We start from the raw sequence: 6,173 nt of genomic DNA, 5'->3' as shown, positions 1-6,173 counted from the left end.
TTCATGGCAATTAACATACTGAAGTGCAAAATACTAAAACACTGAAAAGTTCTAATGTTTAAACAACTTGCTAGAGTTTCCTAAGATCTTCTTTCCAAGTTCCTGCCCACACACATCTTCGTAGCATTGCCCTCCAGCCTCCGCTAGTCCATCTTTCCTTTACCTTTATCTGCAGTATAAGGAAAAAGTATCTGTAAGCTTTTGCTTAGTAAGAAACCATCTACCTCACAAAACATGCAATCGATGTAAATCATGCTTTGAAAACATGCTATTTAAAACATGTACTGATTAGGCTGAAACATGGCATGCTGTCATACATAGAAATCAAAGCTAGTCATGGCATACTATCATCTAACATGTGTAACAAAACTGAACATGAACACCAAAGCATGGCATACAAAGCTAACCATGAACTATCACATGTATCAATAAAAAAACTGAACTGAACATAAACTGAGCTAGACTGGAGCTGAATTCAAACTCAACTAACATAACTAATCTTTGTGAGTTTTGAAAAACTAATAATGTAATAGATTAAAGTACATAATCATACTGCTAACGGCCCCGGCAACTGTACATGCTATGCGCGCATCCTTAACTAGACCCGGGGTTGCAAATCCCGAATTTAGTAAGGTTTACTAGGTTATCTAAACCTTGGGACCGACTATGGGAGCCCAGCCCAATGGATATCTAATCCTGTACAGTGCCCCTACTGGAAGTAAAATACTGGATCATAGCTAATTAATTTACCTTGCTTTTACTAGGTTATCTGAACCTAGAGGCGACTGTGGGTGCCCACCCATTGAACCGTAGTCCCATATATGCTGTGGCAAGACTAACTAAACTATTTAAATGCTTCTATTGCATTTACTGAGCTATTAAAATGCCTAAGTTACATTTTTCTGTGCTAAATAATTTAATCGAACACTTAGTATGCACTAATTTACATCCTTGTGCCGAAAGTCTACATATTACTAAACTAAAACATGGAATTCACACGGAAGCTACTTATACTGCAGGTGAGGGGTTTCTTACCTCCTGTTCGGATTTTCTTACGATTCTAATCGCTAGATTTCCGAAGGAGACGATCCTTTCGACGATCTTCTCGCGTCTATGCGTTCTTCTCGCGGAGAGGAGCGTCCTCGTGTCGGAGATGTCGCCGGAAGGTGTCCTTGAAGCCCTAGGAAAGGAACCCTAGGCTCCTTCTTGTGGTTGGCGCCGAGAGCAAGAGAAGAGAAGGGGAGTCGGCGGTGAGGGTTTGAGGAGAGAAAAGCTACGATCCCCAAAAATAACTCTTCACTTAATTCCTCCCTATTTATATTAAAGGATTAATTCGCCCAACTCTAATATAAATTTAATTGCCTCCCTTTCCTTTCAGCACGGCCCTGTTGGGCTCAACTGGTTACTAAAATTATCTGTAAACCATAGGTCTCGGGTTCAATTCCCGCTTAGGCCGTTTTCGTTTTCTATTTATTTTTGCTACCTCCGCTACTCTAAAAATTCTGTAAAAATATCCTAAAATTCCAGAAAAATCTTTGAATATTTCTAAAATAGTTTTGAGAATTTTTTGGGCATTACAATCCCTCATACCTTATAAAAAGTTCATCCTCGAACTTAGAATAATTCTGGGTACTTCTGTCTAATGCTGGCTTCTGTCTCCCAAGTTGCCTCTTCTGCTGTGTGATTTCGCCAAATAACTTTGACTAATGGTACTTCCTTGTTCCGCAATTTCTTAACTGGTCGGTCTATTATCTGAATAGGCCGACTGTCATAGCTGAGGTCTTCACGGATCTGTACCAACTAGGGCTCAATCACTTGGGTGGCATCTGGGTATGCTTCTTCAGCATAGAGACATGAAATACATTGTGGACAGCTGACATTTCCTGAGGTAGCTCTAGCTCATATGCTACCTTGCCCACTCTTTTACTGATAAGGTATGGTCCCACATATCTGGGACTTAGCTTGCCCTTCTTTCCAAAACGCATTACTCCCTTCATGGGAGCTACTCTGAGGAACACTGAATCCCCAACTGAAAACTCTAAGGGTCTGCGCCGTGTATCAGCATAGCTTTTCTAGCGGCTCTGAGTTGTCTCTATCCTCTGGCGGATCCGCTGTATAGCTGCTGTGGTATCTGCCACTAGATATGACTGAAGTTCTAGTTCTTTCTGCTCACCACTCTCATACCAGCAGACTGGAGATCTACACCTCCGCCCATAGAGAGCCTCGTAAGGTGCCATGCCGATAGTGGCCTGATAGCTATTGTTGTATGTAAATTCTGCTAGACTCAGATATTTGCACCAACTTCCCTTGAAATCTAGGGCACATGCTCGGAGCATATCTTCGAATACCTGATTTACTCGCTCCGTTTAACCATCTGTCTGAGGATGGAAAGTTGTGCTGAACTTTAACTTCGTGCCCAAAGCTGACTATACACACTCCCAGAAGTGTGATGTGAATCTACTATCTCTGTCTGAAATAATGGTTCGTGGGACTCCATGTAGTCTAACGATCTCCTTGAGATACAACTGAGCTAGCTGTTCCATGGAGTAGGATATCCTGATAGCTAAGAAGTGGGCTGATTTAGTTAACCTGTCAACCACTACCCAGATGGTATCAAAACCGTTCGTAGTTCGGGGTAGTCCCACTATGAAATCCATAGAAATGTCTTCCCACTTCCATTCTGGGATCTGAATGGGCTGCAAAACTCCTCCTGGTCTCTGATGTTCTGCCTTGACCCTATGACAGGTTAGGCAGGTGCTGACATATCGAGCGATGTCTCTCTTCATCCTGGACCACCAAAAACGCTTCTTCAAGTCCTGGTACATTTTGGTGGAGCCTGGATGCATCGCATAGGGAGTCTTGTGAGCCTCATCTAAAATCTTCCTTCTGAGTTCCTCCTGAGCTGGAACACATAACCTGTCGCCAAAATACAGCACTCCGCTAGCTGACACTCTGAACTCTCCGCTTTCTGTTCCTGTTAATCCTTGCTTGATTTTCTGAATTTCAGGATCCTATTCCTGAGCTGTCTGGATGTCACCAAGCAAGGTAGACTCTAATGTCATAGTAGAGAGCTGTCCGACTATGAGTTCGAGACCGAAATCTGTGATCTCTTTCTGTAGGGGCGGTGACATGGCTGCTAGTGATAATAGGGCAGCACTGGACTTTCTGCTAAGGGCGTCTGCTACCCTATTTGCTTTTCCTGGGTGGTAGAGGATGTCTATATCGTAGTCCTTGACCAGCTCTAGCCATCTGCGCTGCCGCATATTCAGATCCTTCTGAGTGAAGAAGTACTTCAGACTCTGATGATCTGTAAACACCCTGCACTGAGCTCCATACAAGTAATGTCTCCAAATTTTGAGAGCGAACACCACTGCTGCAAGCTCGAGGTCATGAGTGGGGTAATTCCTCTCATAATCCTTGAGTTGTCTGGAGGCATAGGCGATCACCTTGCCATTTTGCATCAGCACTGCTCCTAGTCCCAACTTCGAGGCATCACTATATATATCAAAGCTGTCTGTATTTTCTGGTAGAGTCAGAATAGGTGCACTGGTCAATCTCCTCTTGATTCTTGAAACTATTCTCACGATCCTCTGTCCCGAAATTTTCTTTCTTTACGGTAAGAGTCGGGCTATCCTGGAGAAATCCTCTACGAATTTTCTGTAATAGCTTGCTAATCCCAGAAAGCTTCTGATCTCACTGGTGTTCTTGGGCCTTTTCCAGTTACTCACAGCTTCTATCTTACTGGGGTCTACCATGATACCATCCTTTGAGATGATATGACCCAGGAAGGACACCTGATCTAACCAAAATTCACATTTTTGTGAACTTGGCATATAACTGGTTCTGCTGAAGGGTCTGCAATACTGTTCTCAGGTGCTTTGCGTGTTCTTCCTGAGTTCCTGAATAGATAAGAATATCATCGATGAACACGATGACAAACTTATCTAAATATTCCCTGAATACTCTGTTCATGAGGTCCATGAAAGTAGCTGGAGCATTGGTCACACCAAAGGACATGACTACGAACTCGTAATGTCCGTATCTAGTCCTGAATGTTGTCTTAGGTATATCCCCTTCTTTGACCTTCACCTGATGATAACCCGATCTGAGGTCTATCTTAGAGAACACTGCTGCTCCCTTTGGCTGATCAAATAGGTCATCAATTCTGGGAAGAGGATACCTGTTCTTGATGGTGACTTGGTTCAGCGCTCGGTAGTCTATACATAGGCGCATGCTCCCATCCTTCTTCTTCACGAACAATACAGGCGCTCCCCATGGGGAGTGACTAGGACGTATGAATCCTTTGTCAAGTAGCTCCAGTAATTGTTCATGAAGTTCCTTCAGTTCTGCTGGAGCCATGCGGTAAGGTGCTTTGGAGATAGGATTTGTACCGGGAATGAGCTCTATCTCAAATTCGATCTCCCTGTCTGGTGCTAAGCCTGGTAACTCTTTAGGGAAAACAACTGGTTAGTCACATACGACTCAGACCTCTGCTATCTGTTGGTCCTTGTCCTGACTGGTATTGACTACATGTGCTAAAAATCCCGTACATCCTGAATCCATTAACCTCTGTGCCTTCATAGCTGAGAGAAACTTCTTGGCCTTTCTCTTGGGTTCTCCGATGAACTCGAACTGTGCTTCTGCTTCGGGTTGGAATGTGACTTTCTGCTTACGGCACTCGATGGAGGCACCGTATTTGATCAAGAAATCCATCCCGAAGATGACATCGTAGTCAGTCATATTTAGCACTATCATATCACAAAAAAGTTCTCTGTCTGCTATAATGACTGGCACTGCTCTGAGCCAGTGCGTGGATGCCATAATTTCTCCTGAAGGTAGCGTCGTCAGAAACTGACTGCTGAGTACCTCTGGAGGTACTGCTAACTTCTCGGCAAATGCCCTGGATATATATGAATGGGTTGCCCCAGTATCGAATAAGACAGTTGTACTTTGCTGTAAAATACGAATCTGACCTGTAACAACTGTCGAGGCATTTGCTACGTCCTCTCTGGTGAGTGAGTAGATCCTCGCATTGGTCGTAGCTGGAGGGGCTTCTAATCTTCCCTGGCTGATGTATGGACCATCTAAAGCGGCCTGGATCTGATGTAACTGAGCTGGCTGGCCTCCGTACTGAATCGGCTGTGGCTGAGGAAGACTGGTCTTGTTTGGGCACTTCTTAGCCATATGCCCTTCTTGTCCGTATTCAAAGCATCCTCGTGTGCCTTTACAAAAAAACTCCAGGGTGGAATTTCCCACAAGTAGCACACTTTGGATAACTGGGCTGCTTGCTGGCTGGTCCTCCTTTTGGATAACTCCCTGCTTTACGCTTGTTGCTGGAGTTCCCTTTCCAGTTAGAGCCGTGGGAGCTGTGGCCCTGCTGTTTCTGAGTACCTGAGGCTCCTTGACCTTTCGACTCTGAGAGAACTTGCTTCTGCTGCTTGATGCTATTCTGGTAATGCTCAGTGGTCAGGGCGCTGCTGACTAGTTCTTAAGTGGTTTGCGGCCTATGAACGCCGCCAGCCACGTTCATTGCTATTTCCGGCCTCAGCATCTTGAGCATCAACCGAACTCTTTCTTTTTCTGTGTTGACTAGCTCAGGGCATAGGCGAGCCAACCTGTTGAATTTCTTCACGGCTTCCTCAACTGATAGGTTGCCCTGACGAAACTCAGTGAATTCGTCGTAGTGGCGGTTTGTGACCCGCATGTGAAAGAATTCTTCAAAGAACTCCTTCTCGAAGTCTGCCCATATCATCTGGTTTGCTGGGCACTTCGCTCTGATTCTCTCCCACCACATGCGTGCATCTCCTGTCAGGCAGAAGGAGGCGCACTTCACCTTCTCATGTTCTGGCCAGTCCAGAAGCTCCATCGTACTCTCCAGTGTTTTGAACCAGGCTTGTGCATCCCATGGTTCACTGGTGCCTGAGAAGTTCTCGGGCTTGACTCTTTGCCACTGGATTAGATAGGCTTCTCTTTTTGCCTCTGCTGCTGGGGCTACTGGTGCTGTAGGCTGGACTGGTGGAACCTCTAAGACTACTGGTATTGCTAAGTTTGGTTCCGGAGTGACTGTGGGGTTATCCTGCTGACTAGCCTTTAGGGTGGCTATCTCCTGTTGCTGTTCAGCTAGCTGCTGCTGTAACTGAGCCACCAATGCTGTCAGGTCTGGGGGAGGCACT

The sequence above is a fragment of the Zingiber officinale genome, chromosome 3B (genome assembly GCF_018446385.1).
Source record: "Zingiber officinale cultivar Zhangliang chromosome 3B, Zo_v1.1, whole genome shotgun sequence".
NCBI lineage: Eukaryota > Viridiplantae > Streptophyta > Magnoliopsida > Zingiberales > Zingiberaceae > Zingiber > Zingiber officinale.
The sequence above is the reverse complement of the archived record's forward strand: the minus strand, read 5'-3'. Positions refer to the sequence as shown.